Source organism: Sebastes umbrosus, chromosome 10, assembly GCF_015220745.1.
Source record: "Sebastes umbrosus isolate fSebUmb1 chromosome 10, fSebUmb1.pri, whole genome shotgun sequence".
NCBI lineage: Eukaryota > Metazoa > Chordata > Actinopteri > Perciformes > Sebastidae > Sebastes > Sebastes umbrosus.
Genome location: NC_051278.1, coordinates 12,370,544 through 12,384,872, shown reverse-complemented (window position 1 = coordinate 12,384,872; position 14,329 = coordinate 12,370,544). Strand labels below are relative to the sequence as shown.

The 14,329-nt window shown below is 40.7% G+C and overlaps 1 long non-coding RNA gene across 6 annotated transcripts in view; it reads left to right on the top strand.

Moving 5' to 3' along the window:
• LOC119495781 overlaps nucleotides 1–14,329 on the top strand; it is a 100,529-nt gene that overhangs the window by 20,816 nt on the left and 65,384 nt on the right. Inside the window, exon 5 of one of the 6 annotated variants that reach the window (XR_005208566.1) lies at nucleotides 3,925–4,645. The exons of the other annotated variants lie outside the window; for them this stretch is intronic. This is a non-coding gene — a long non-coding RNA (uncharacterized LOC119495781). Of the gene's footprint in view, nucleotides 1–3,924; nucleotides 4,646–14,329 lie in introns of those variants that run through there. 6 annotated transcript variants of the gene reach the window in all.

Sequence of the window (14,329 nt, the reverse complement as noted above, 5' to 3'; positions counted from 1 at the left end):
CACTATTAACTGCTTGTCTATGTTGCCAAACAGCAATCCTGTCATTGTGTTTAAATCATTTCATGTCATAATATTTAGCATAGCTTCCTTTGCACAAGAGCAGATCTGGAGCTTTTATGCGCTCCTCGATAATGACAGCAAATAGCACTTGTATTCTTCGCCGCTAATACGAAAGCAACAAGCAATAGAGGAGATTTTCTGGTGAGAATCCATTCGCTCTTTGTACCTGTGTCTTAAGCTCAAAGGTGGGCGATCCATATGGCAAATTTCGTATTTGTATTTCCAGGCTGTCACAAAGAATCGGCCCTGACATGGAGCAGACGCAGCAAAGCGAAGCGGTAGCTGCAGTTAAGCACTGTGGGTGATTTCATACCAATTAGTGCAAATCATGGAGTACTTAAGATTATTGCCCAGTGAGTTTAACAACACTTTGACACCTCCTCTGAAACTGACCCCTCTCGGGTTTATTTTTCCCCATAGATTTCGGACTTTTTTGCAGGATGTAAAAGTAATTTATCCAAGCTGGGACTTTTCATTTCACCAGCTTGAGGTTTTTTAAATATGGCCTCCGGTGACAAAATCTGGCTTCCATCTAAGGTTGGGCCGGTCCCCCTCATTTGTAGTAGGCAAAGAGGTGGCTGGGCTGGGGACAAACTAACAGCCCCTTCCTGCTGCCCCCTCATCTCGGGGCTTTAGCTGAACTGCTCTGGCATGAAGTAGAAGCTGCCGTCTCCATGGTGACAAGTCACTTCAGCTCCACCAGCTTTACCCAGCACGATCAGGCTGGCTTGAAAAAAAAACTAAACAATTGGGAGAAAATATACCGTTTCATTCCTCTCCCCATTATGTCGGCTGGTGAAAAACAGCCCTAATATGGTGCATTGGCTGCTGACACGAATAATGGCTGGAGAATATGCGCTGAATAGCTGTTCTGCTGGTGAAAAGCTAATGGAGGGAAGTCTTTGGCAGTGTTGAGGAGGCAGAGAGAGAGAGGCGGTCCCAGAGGTATGGATGGGGCTGCTGTGATAGTTGTGAACTCTCCCAGTGTTTATGTGTCAGCCAACAGCCTCCGGAAGGAGACTGGAGACATTCTCCACACCGTCTTGCAGACAAGAACCGGTCCCTTCAATTAAACAAGTTAATTTGAAACCATAAGCTTGTCCTTAATTAAGAAGAGCTTAGACATCTCCTGAAATGAAATATCTGAAATGAGCTATATTGACGACATACTATTCCCTTTGTTCAGATGTTGGGTTCCCCATCCTCCTCCATTAGTCAAGACTGTCCATATGCAGAGCTCGGTTCATGCAAGACACAGATAAATGCCAAAGAGAGACATAACCTCGGCAAATATCATTTTGAAGGAAGTTTCAATTTCAAAGTGGATCCATTGTGGACTCCCACCACGTCTTCTCTCGCACCGTATTCCCCGTCCGCCTGACTCTGTGCATCCCTGGTGCCAGAGAGAGGAGGATGAGAGAGGAGGAGAGGGAGAGAGGGAGAGAGATTGTGGCATTAAGTAAATAATTTGTATGATAATTCATTACAGCGCAGTCTTTTTCAACTTTAATTGGTCTAAATGAAGAGACATTTCACACCATTTAGATAAAAAAGAAAAAGGAGGCCAGCATAATGAAAAGGGGCCTGCCTATCGGACTTCAGAGGTTTGCTCTAAATGAAAATGTAATTGCAGGCGGAATGGTACAAGAGGAGAGACCCGCGCTGCAGATCCGGGGGTATCTTCAGACAGCCGAGCAAAAGCTAATGACTGAGCAATTTGGAACATTTACTCACCCCAAAGACTCTCATTAAGTCAATCACAGGCTTAGCCGAGACCCACTCGCAGCGTCGGAGCCGGCCCCGCATTTATTCCAACATCAATCAGGAGGGGCCGGCTTCTTCTTCTTTCAGAAGCCATGAAAAACGCCCAAGTAATTTATTCGGGATCTTTGAGAGGATAATGGCCAATTATTTGTTTATAACACTGGTTAAATTTTCATTAGGCAGATTAATGGAATATCATGTACTGTCAACACTGGACTGAGGGGTGGTGTGTCAGAGATAAACGGCCAAACAGATGATGTCGCTCTGTTAGTAAATTGGTTTTTCTGCAGCCCTTTTCCTCCATATGAAAATTTAAAGGTGGACAAGGCACTGGGGGGTTGAAGCCGTCTCCAACAGGAGTGGAGGCAGAGGGGAGCACATTGTGTTGAACTTCACCAGCTGCATGTTTTTTTTTGTTCTTAATGTTTGGCTGCAATGTAAAATTTCAGCATTATACTGTATTTAGGCTGTTTAAATGTTAAATATTCTACCAAGTTTGACTGTGTGCAGGCACATTTATTCACATTCACTTCCTCCCGACCCTCAAATTACCTATTCTATCAATCATGCACAATCCATAGCCAATCTCTGGGAAACATATTTCACACAGGCACTATTTGAAATGATAATTCTGGTGAGTTTTTAGAAGCTAACTTTTTTTTTAATGAACAGAAAGAGCTACTTTTGGCAGTGACTGTGGGTGATAGCTTAATCTGACATTATGCAGGCGACACAAGATACCTGTAAGTGGCAGTTAAGAGTGAAACGACAACTACAAGGCAGGCAGGCTGCTGATTTGCTGACCCCATATGATGTTTAAAGTTGATATAAAGCAGTTTGAACCTTAAGTTGTGCTTTCACAGACCCCCACCTGAAAGTGGTCCGGGAATTGTCATTTTGAGCGTTGCATATTTGGGCTTCAAATAACCTCCCTTTTTCCCCAAACGCAGGGTTTTGAGAATCGAGATAAAATATGGCATATCAAATCTTAATATGCACGCTTCACCCACTAGTGTGCAAATGATGCATCGCGGGTTCACATTCCCAGATTTATGAAACCAGAATTTTAATGACTTGTAGCTCAGGAGACAGATTTTTTTTTCTTCTGTGAAAGCTTATGGTGACTTTCTAAAAATGCAGGTTGTACTGTAAAGCTTTAACAGCTTGGATCTCATTTCAACATGAACCTGTTACATCTGTTATACCCGCATTACATTATGGTTACATACATGTCAAAGAGTTTAGTCATCATATTTCTCCATAAACCTTTGTGTCCTCTATGAGTTAATTTGGACCCCTGGATCACAATCTGCCAACCTTAGGGCACCCAAAGTGCCTACTAGCTCCCCTATCCAAACAATCATCAGCTGAAGGAGGTTATCGTTGGGCTGGGCTATCTGTCACCCGGCCACCGGCAGCCAGCGGGACACAAGGGCCATTTAATTAGGCCTACCGCTCCTCTCTGGTGTGAAAGACTCTCAGGCCCCTTTGATTCCCCGCTGCTCTCCCAGCAGGAAGTGGTTGGTGATAATTGACACAGGATTTCCTTGTTAACCAGCGGCAGACTCTGTGGATTAAAGTGACAGAGATCTCCAGAAGAAAGTGGGGAGTAGATAAGGGGGAGGGGAGGAGGTGCAGTAGTGGGGGCAGCAGCTATTTACCGCTCTTGAGAAACCAGGGAGGAAATAGCAATATCAGACTGGTGCGCGGTCCTGCCGCGAGATGTAGCTCCCACTTATCTTAGCCATTTCAGCTTGGCTGATCAAAGATTGGCTTTCCTTAAAATAACCTGGGCCCAAGGTTGAGTACATGCTTCCACGCCACGGGTTTTTTTGGCAAATTATCAGTCTTTTCCAATCCCCCCTATAAAGCTGCATGGCTGTTTGTGGAGGACTAGAGAGATAAATCTCATTTCATTTGTACAATTATACACTATCATGGAATAAAAGCATATTTGCAAATGACGTAATTTCCCGCTTTGTACCAACTGGGTCACAAGCCTTGACAAAAGCATTATCATGCAGACAGGAGAGGTACCCAGTCGGCTGTAGGGCAGAGATGGAGCTTTCAGAGGATGTAATCCACTTTATTTATTTCTAGATTTCCTTTCTGCTCATCCGACTACTACCCAGCTTACCAACAGACATTTTACAAGTGCTCATTGGAAGGTTTTAACAGCTCCACTAGAGATAAAAGAAGAACTGCACTCTTCACTTTACAAGAGTCTTCATCAGCTTGCCTTACCATTGAATCTGTCAATGTACCTTTACTGCCCCCCACTTTTAATCATACACTTTGTAAACTTTGTAAACACAACTGTCACTGAAAACAGCTTTTCATAAATTCAGCTTTCGGTCCATTCTGGTGCAACTTAATAAAGGAAGCTGCGAGTACATGCGTGTGTGACATATTTACTCGTCCACCTGACAGGACACTCCACTCCTTAAATGCCCGAGCTGCCCAGAATGACCCAAACGTGGTGTAAAACGTTGTCTGGTCACTTTCAAGTGCTTACTGATAACTGAATGGGGTGATGGCAAGTTTCCAGCAGTAGGACTGGGTCAAAACCAGGTCCATCATATAAATCAAAGGAGAAATTCCTTTCTCTCTTATCCCCCAGCCAATACATACATGCAGCTGTGGATACGTGAGAGGAAGAAAAAAGGAAGCTGTTGCTTTATTATAGCAATAATGCATGAGAGAGTGATCCTCACTCTGATTATGGGTCAGATGTTCGGAGTGCTTTTAGCATCACCAACACAACCAAATTGGGTAAAATATTGTATGTATGTATCAGAGCTTTTATAATATCTCCCAGTACACATGTTCTGCCTTAAAGGCAATAGCTTAAGGAAGACAAACGTGAACAAATCTTAAAAGCTTAAACCACAAGTTAGCCCGACAGCTAATGAACTAAACATGACTTGTCTTGATTTAAGGCCTCATGAATCATGTTGGAAAGTCTATCTGACCAATCAGTAGTGATAAGTGGTCTAAAGTCAAAGAACTCAGGCTAAAACAATAAAGTTACAGCTTCTATATATGTATATATTTGCATGTATTATAATAAACCTTACCAAAGGTTTATCATAACGTTCTCCACTTCCCTCCGTTATTCAAAACAAAGTGACTCAGGGAAATGTGGCTGCAGTATCGAAACAGGGTATCAGCATCAGCACACACTCTCAGGCCACCATAATAGCTGTTTTTTGGTGTCATTACCTCATGAGATGTAGTGTGAAGACTTGCATGCAGATCTTCATTTAACCAGTTCAGTATGGCTACTTATTCCTTTACCATTTTTCCTTTGCAATATTTGAAACTGATGCAATGACAAACAGGGCTGGGTTTAAAAAAACAAAAAAAGATTTTCTGATTCAAATCTATCTTCTTTTGAATGATCCGATATCGATTCATAAAATCCTGAGATTGATATGTTAATATACGCCTTTTCCCATGCATGGATGCATTAATCTTTAGCCCGGTTCGTGTGGCGTGGCCAGCCTTTGGTTCTTCGCACAACGAGATTGCCATGTGAGAGACTAGCGAACTGATTCAGTTGAATCAAAACATACTTGGAGCTGCTCCACTGAAGGCACCGCCAAGGCTAAAGGCTGATGTCTGGTTGCATTTCGGATTTAAAAACTATGAAGACAGAGAAGTGCTGGACAAAAGCTGTGAAGTCTGTAGAGTGGCACTTTATTGTGTTGACTGCTGTACTGTGTTCATGTTAAATAAGTTAAAATACATTAATGCTTTGGGGTCAATTCTTGATGTAAACATTAATATTTTTTAGTAATGAACCAGGTTAGAGCGCTCCTTGTACAATTTACAGCATACAAGTTGTGTGTGAATCTTTTTAATATCAAAGCAAAATTGTTATTGTGACTGAAATATCCCGAATCGAATCGATATTGAATCGAATCAGAATCGAATCGATTCGGGAAATCGGTGGCGATACCCAGCCCTAATGACAAAAAGGCCAGTGAGCATGTAATCAGGACCACAATATCATGGGTCAGGACAGTTATTCTCTTCTCTGAGGTACACCATGACACAGCTAAAGTATTCTGTACCATGCCAGTGTAATTGGGGAGAAGGTCTCTTATATGATTATTGATATCATTAACACTAAACGTTATTGTGCTTTTGCCGTCATATGCCCTCGACTATGAGCTATAGGCCAACCCATAGTTTTTATTGTCTTGCTATATGTTTTTAATCTATCCTACCACAGACATGAATAACTTCACAAGGTTATCTGCTTTGTAGAATATTTTTCAGCTGCTTTTTTAAACTGAAAAACATCCAGAACCTCATGCAGAAATCTCCTTTAAAGTGCTCTCTAGACAGCTCCTAATCCAGAGTTGATTCTGGGATAAATATGCACATTGCTGATTGGCTAAGCACAAGTCAGGTGCAAAGTCCAGAGATGAGTCACACCACCTTTGAAGTGTTTAGATGCAATATTACACAAACATGCTGCACAGAAACTTCGCATCACTGTCCACACCTCCTTATCTGTGCTCCCTCATAGCTACTGTATCTTAACCATGCTGTAAGACTTCAATATGTGAGCATTAACACGCTTCAAGGTCCTTGATTTCTCTTCAGGAATTACTGTGTGGCAACCAGGAGGAGAAGCTGGAGATTTGTTCCCTTCAGTGTAAAGTAAATAGGATAGGCAGGGGAAGCAATCACATAACCAACACGTGCCCCGCTATCAAGAAAACACAGGAGTCTAGATTAAGATTTTGTCATAACCAAAATCGTTGCTGTTTCATTTAATCTGCAAGCAGATAAACTCTTCAACCTTTTCCATCACCTGATGGTTTTGGAACGATGAGTTCAAGTTCAAGTTGAATCACGGTGTATTGAGCATGTCGCCACTTTTGAAAAGTGGTCCTCGGAAACAATAAAATCTGTCCCGGTTAGTAAATGAGCCATGAGTATTGAAGTGGCACAGAGAAGTGTCAATGTGGCCTGAGTAAAGGCAGCGTGACACCATTCAGACAGATTTACTGAATGAAAAGAGAACAGACCCCTATAGCTAATCCAGATTCAGTGACCCAGTAGCAGGTGCTTTAGTATTTGATACTGACCCTCAGTAGTAGACATCTTAGCGTTCAGCTTTAACCACCCATCACTAATGAAGTTAGGTAGGTACTTGTTAGGCAGTTAGAGTGACAACCATGATAATCACATACATTTTTCAGGGGTCTTTTTGCACTGCAAAACCTGGAGACCATGTGTTGACCAATCAGTGTGGTCAGTGGTGTGATTTCTTTCCTCTGATTATTGGTTGATGACATGTGAGTTTCTATATGTGGAGCCTTTGTCTGTCCAGCCATTGTAGCTGCTCATGCTAAATATCCAGTTTTTCTTGTATTTCTTGTAGGGCTGTCAAAGTTAATGCGATAATAACATTCGTTTTAACTGCACTAATATCTTTAACAAATTAACGCAACTTGTGATTTTTTTAGGTTGTAGTGGGCTCAGTTTTAAAGCTAGAGTGAAGATATCATATGAAGCTAGAAAACCTAGGCTTCAAACGGTGGTCAAACACTCCAAAGTAAAGATTGCAGCCGAGTTATTTCAGCAGCAGCCCTAACTGTATGATTTCCTCTCTGCCACTTCACAGTCGGGGAGAGAAGAGAAGGGGGTCAACTTCTCGTCTTTGTGCAGCCGTACAGCCAGACGTTGTGGTCTAATCTATGAGCGTCAGTCTTAACCTCCTTATTAATATAAAAAAGCGGGCTACTTTCCATAGCCTTTGTTGCAGTGGAATATGTTTTACAGAGATACAGGGGGGGAAAGCCCCAATTTCCTGCAGGGGTCGAGTATTATGTATGAACTGCTCCTCTGGGACGCAGGGGGCTCGCAGTGGAGGTTGTCAACTTTTCCTTAGGCTCGTTTTGATGTGTTTCCACTTAGCTTTAATTCCCTGTAAATAACATAAAATCCATATTATGCGTATTGATAATGTTTGGTATAGGTTAATATGTCCTTAATTGTTTGTTTGTATATTGTTAGTGAGTCTGTGTGTGTTTTGTCTCCTCCTAGCTACTATGGGTATAGCTATTTACAGAGACCAATATCCACTTATTCACTTAGAAGTAGCACAATGGACTTTTAGTTATAGCCTACATTGGTTTCTGGGGGCAGATTTAATCTTTGAGTTTAAACCACAATGGGTGGGGCGAAAGAACCACAGTTATTCTCACTAAAAACTATTTCTACTGCCTAAAAGAACAAATCAAGCCAACAGGTTATTGAAGTTAGCTGCCAAGTTGCCAAGTTTAGCTTTTATATGAGCTACTGTAGGTGAGCTATAGCTAGCCTCCTTGAGCTGGCTCTCTGAGCACACAAAATAACAAAAAAAAATACATTGCCAAATGTTATTTGTATTTTTTGTTGCCATAAGCGTTTGTCAGTTAACTACTGTAAGTTGTACTATACAAACAGTATTACCAGATGTTCAACATAAAGGTACAGTATGGTGTACAGATCTATTATAGTATTGTATTTCAGCTCAGACTATCACATATTTGAAATCCAACCACAAAGCTGCCTGTAGCAACTCATACCTGTCACTGTGTGTGGAGCGTGTATATATGTGAATATGTGCCTGTATTGGCTGAATTGACTAAGTAGTTAATACTTGTGTTTTCTTTCCATAAGTTGGCTGTTTGTCGTTAACAGACTAATGCTTAACTAGGAGTTTAGCGATTATTACATATAGATAGCAATAGGCTTTTTGTGGTAGTCTGTGTTACACGGTGTTACAAGGTGTTACACGGTGTTCAGGCATACATGTTAACATTACTTGCCCACCGCCCCCACTGTTGTGTTGCTTTTTTTTTTGATACAAATAAAAATCATGTAGTTAATTTTTGCGTATCAACGCAGTGTTATCAATACATAGTCGGACGACGGACGCTACAAACTGAAAGTGAAAGTCTCGGCACAGAGTAGCAGTTATCAGATTTCACACATGGGACGAGAGAGAGTTGACAGTCAAGACGATGGAGGAGGATTTGGTGTCAAAGCGAAAAGCAAAAATGCCTATTTGGTAATATTCTGGATTTAAACCCAATGCTGTAAAGGACTCATAACATTAATGAGGCAAACGCTGTTCGGAGGACGGAGCATTCACACACGGTGTGTGCGGCAGAGCGGCTCCGGGTGGAAACCTGCGGCCCCGTAGTGAAAGCTCGACCAGAGAGGCCGGAAACACTGCCATCCAATGTTTAAGATCAAAGTAAGCGCTCTGCGTATATTGAGCGTCACCTTTTCCTGTAAAATGTCCGGTGTAATCGGTAACACTGGTGTCGTCACAAAGGAGGGTTTGGCAAGTATGGTTAAGTATCAGTTAATATTTCTGTATTCTGGGCAGCTCTGGTCTCGACAAATACTTGCACTTTATAACAACATTTTTTTTTTTAATTATGTTTGCTTCTAGTCATATCTAGATACACATTTTAAAATCTAAATAACCGTCAAATTTTAACATAATTGTTGCTTATAGACGACTGCAGAGAAATCAAGCAAGACGGATTTAGGAAAGTTAACAGTGTGCCACAAACTTGAAGAAAGCCTTCAGAGGATTGGGAGGAAACGAGTTGAAGGGAGGAGAAAGGCATGACCTCTCTTGGCCACACCACCTTGGCCAAAGGATTAACCAAACAGCGGCCACTGACAAACATTCAGGAAATCAGAACCACATGCTGGAAGGGAGGCGTACTGGGGTGCTTATTTGTTTTTGCTAAATTAATGGGGGCTAATTGATAATGTCATTACATCACGGGAGGGGCACGGGGAAGGGCAGGGGTAAAAAAGAAAAATCAAGGAATGCTGCCCATCAATCCTCTTTGAATACCACAGATGCTGGACTCAGTCTACCCAGAAGATTAAGATCTGTTCAGTTAACCAGGAGCAGACCTGAGGCTAACCCGCCGCTGCACCCTGTGCAGGATATGACACGGACACGGCAATCTCACATCTTTCATAGGCCTCGCTGAAGTGTTTAATGTAGTAATCACATATCATTTACCACAACACAAACCTTAAAGTCAGCCAGTCAAAAACATCAGTATTGACTGATCAAAGCAAATATGATTATATCATTAAGTATTTTTCTAATAAATAGTAATTTCTGAGAACATTTTTATTGCCAATGTTGTAATTTTCAAGAGGTAAGTTTACACGTTTTCAAATTTGATACCTAAAGTTAGAGGAAAAACATGGTGGCAGCCAATAGGGAAGACTAAATAAACATGACTTTCATAGCTGGATATTGGGGGTGGGAATCACCACAAGCCCCATGATACCATAATATTGTGATACTGAAGTCCCGATACAATATTTCTTTTTAATCGTTTTGTGATATGCTGAGTATTGCGATAAGATATATTGCGATTTATTACCTTATTTTCAACTGCAAATTATACAGTTTGTCAACATCTGTTTTATCTAATAAGATACAGTTTTCGCTCATCTCAGTTTTCATTCACATATCTTGAGGTCAGAGGTCAAGGGATCCCTTTTAAACTGTCCATGCTGGTTTTTCCTCGCCAAAATTTAGAGTTATTTTGGAATGTTATTTAGCGTTCTTCCCGACAAGCTATCATGACATATGGTGTTGGTACCAATTCACTCTAGCTTTAAGACTGAGCCCGCTACAAACTCTGAATGACAGAATAGTGTCTGAGCCCACCGGCAGGCCGTCGGATAATAAAACATCAATACTTAATGTCCATGTATTGATACAATATTGCCACGCAAAATATTACGATTCTATGCTGTATCGATTTTCCCCCACCCCTACTGGATATGCTTTCTGAAAGAATGCTAAAATTGTAAAAAGTAATACAAAAATTAATGAAAATAGCGCCTCAGCAAAATGGCAAATTTCTGCTTTACTAACAACGTTAAACTGAAAGTAACATACATTATATATAATCTCTCAGCCTCGTAGAAACTTCAGACATGAAAACAGAAACTTATGAGACCACATGACGGAAATTATGCTACTATTAGTGTCATATTATATAATAGTGTATATAAACATATTTGCCAACCCTCCCAATATTCATTGCCTTCTCTCTGTTTCCTCCCAGTATTCTCCCGTATTTCTCGTGATTTATGGCGAATTTTCACACCTTTTTTTCCCCTTTTCGTTATCTCATTCTGTTTCTGGCAATCTACAGCGTGTATAAGCACTACCTTTTCCACCCGGATGACAATCGAGCTACACCAAATGTTGTTTACCGGCAGAAGTGAGCTGCTCGCAACACAACCCGGTTTGAGCTACACTCGCCACACATCACAGCGTGCAGCGCCCAAATTTGGGCTTTGCTTGACGCAGCGAAAAGCCGTCATGGCATGAAATAACGGGTTTCAGAGCGCAGTGGTGCTGTTGTCGCGTTGTGTCTGAAAGGACCCTCAGTGAGTGAGAGACTAAATAATAACTGATGAATTTGAGTTTATGCCGGAGATTTACACATGTTTACGTCAGAAAGGTGAATTATTCATCATTCTCTTTCCTGAGAATTAAAAGTCAAATTAAAAGTAGGCCTATTTAATATAAAAATGCTGTTGCAGTGTACTTATTATTTTGTTATTTTCATTCTTAAAAAGTCACCACAAAGTAGGAAACAAAGTCTCTGAAACTCAAATTTAGTTTTGAAATCCTCTCTATTTTTGAGGTCTCATGGTTGGCAAGTATGTGTATAAACAATATTTATTTAATAGAAATATACAGAAACTTGCAGATACAGGATGAGACAGTTGACTCTTCTGTCAACGAGGAATGTCAAACATCATCAGGGTTTACAACACATCCAAGAAATAGTTTATGACAAGCTACATCTGTTATTTATTGAGCAGCACTGATAAAAGGATGGACAAATTCCCTCATCAGTAATGTTGTGAAAATTTAGCTGAGATCATTTCAAATCTGCAAAGCTCACAATTAAAGAAAAAACTCCATATGGTCAATAACTCAACAACCCAATAGCACTGGACTGGACAGAAGGTCTGTATCTGCTTACAATCAACACCACTTTGTGTAGTTCAGAGCTTCAGAGCCAGTGCAGCTGTGGGAGAGAGGATGGTGGCTCATGTGCTGCACAAGTGATTTAGGAGACAGCGAGGGGGTTTAGAGAAGGAAAACAAGTTCATTACACTTCTCCATACTTGCATATCACTCCCCAAAGACCTGTCAATGAAGACAGTGGAGAAATGAGCGGGCCTCATCCTCTCCTCTAAAAGTTATAAGAAGAAGCCCTAGGGTGAACATGTCATTTACAATTCGTACCCCGAGACCCTTGACCTCAAACTCTCTGGGGTCACTACTTCATTTCAAACAGTTTGTGTTACTCTGGTGCTCACCAAGCGCCAGTTTCATGCTTTCCCCCAAATAGCATAAGCCGGTTTTGTGCATGTATCTGTGTAGGTTGCAGGGGTGGTGTGATGGCAAATGATTACAAATGTCTCCGTTGTAGCATAATTGGATCAAGCTGACTCAGAGCTTATTGAACAAGATCTTGGTTGTTTCAAAGCAGATGGATTAACAATTAAATTTGTTTGGTAATTCCGTGCAATACACCTTGAACAGAAAATAAGACGCATTAACTTGAATAAATTACATTCTTCCCACAGGGAATATCATTAGCGGGGAATTCCTTCTTATAGCCTCCCAAAAGACTTTGTCTTACTTTTCATCTTTTAAATGGGGGGAAAATGTCGACAGTAAGACTCATCGCTTTCATGGTGCCTCGCATGCCATAGTTTGTATTTGCATAGCGTTAATCTGTTTTACAGTAAAGGCTCTGGAGCCATAACATCTTGTTTTGAAGGAGCAACATCCAAATAAAATATTACAAAGGTCACTCAAATAGCTTTCACAGCTATAATTAAATTTATATATTTTTTTATGTCAGTATTTTATTGAGAATTTAAAGGCTTGTTAGATATCTACGACAGCGTATTAGGGCCATTGTAGGTAAAAGAAAAATAATTACGGAGTCGTGGGAGGGGGGGTAAGAAAAACTCAGAATTTCTGAGATTTAAGTCGTAAATTTATGAGGAAAAAACTCGGGTATTCTCTGAGATTAAAGTGGAGAATTTACGAGGGGGAAAAAAAAAAAATATGTGAGATTGTAAAATTGTAAATTTACGAGAAAAAACGTGGATATTCTCGGAGATTAAAGTGGCAAATTTACAGGAAAAAAATCACAAATTTGCAAGATTATAAAGTCATACAATTATGAGAAAAAAACGTGTATATCCTCTGAGATAATGTGGCAAATTATTTTTATTTTAATTTAGAAGAACTCACAAATTTCGGAGATTATAAAGTCGGAAATTTACGAGAAAAAATCAGACCGTGGTAATGAAAATATGTGTCTTTGTTTGTTAAGGAACCAAATTGTTTTACTTTGCAAGGTTGGAACAACCTCATCCCCCCCACATATGCGGTTAAACCGTTAAAAACTGCAGTAACGTAGGACGTCGAGTGTAAAATATATAATATTGTAACGGGCTCTCCATCCATGCATCCGTTCTCTATCCGGGGACGGGTCGCAAGGGGGCAGCAGGCTAAGCCAGGTATTCCAGACGTCCCTATTCCCAGTAAACTCTACGTACATAATTCACTATAATCTGTGGTTCAACACAAGCTGTTATGTTATGTGCCTTTTCTGAGTTGTTTTTCTTCCACACTGACACAGTGACAGTGTCAATGTGTAATTATGGTAACGCAGTATGTTTCGGAGTAGCGTCCTCCCAACGGTTGGTTTTTAGTGTTAGCTGTGCTGAAATAAAAGACACACCTTCCGCAATTATTATTTTTTTTACCTACAATGGCCCGAATACACTGTCGTAGATATCACTTGCAGATGATCTCTTTTTAAATTATAATAATACTGTAAATAATACTGTAACCTGCAGTGATAAGTGTCTTCTTACACAAGAAAACACACATAGAGTAGAGTAGTTGTGGCTGAATGATTAGCGCTACTGAATTGTATCAGTGTCTGCTCCACATAAAACTCCACCACTTATTCTGAGAAATGCTAAAAAATGTAAAAAATGTTCAATAACAGAGCACGATAAGGCTATTTTTCAAAATCATGATGTAAAAAATGTTGACGTTGCTGTTAAAATGATCACTTCCTGTCAAAACTGTGCAGAGTTGGGCTCAGATCAGCTCTGCCAAGTGCTTCATCTTGAAAGAGAAGATCAATGTCGCTGCCAGTGTTTAGATTTGATGTGTTTTAAGAGGAGTGAAGTTATTAGAAATATGTGCTGTGGCTAAGCTGCTGTACCTGTGTACGAGCAATACTTTTCACATTAAAATCACCCGGCAAGCCATTAAACTGGTGCAGAGCCTCCCAACTTTGACTTGGCCTGTGACTCACTGACTGAACAAAGATAAGCCCCCGCTCAATAGAGCCGAGCCTGTAGTTAGCACATTAGCTTGACAGAGGAAAATAATTTGTCA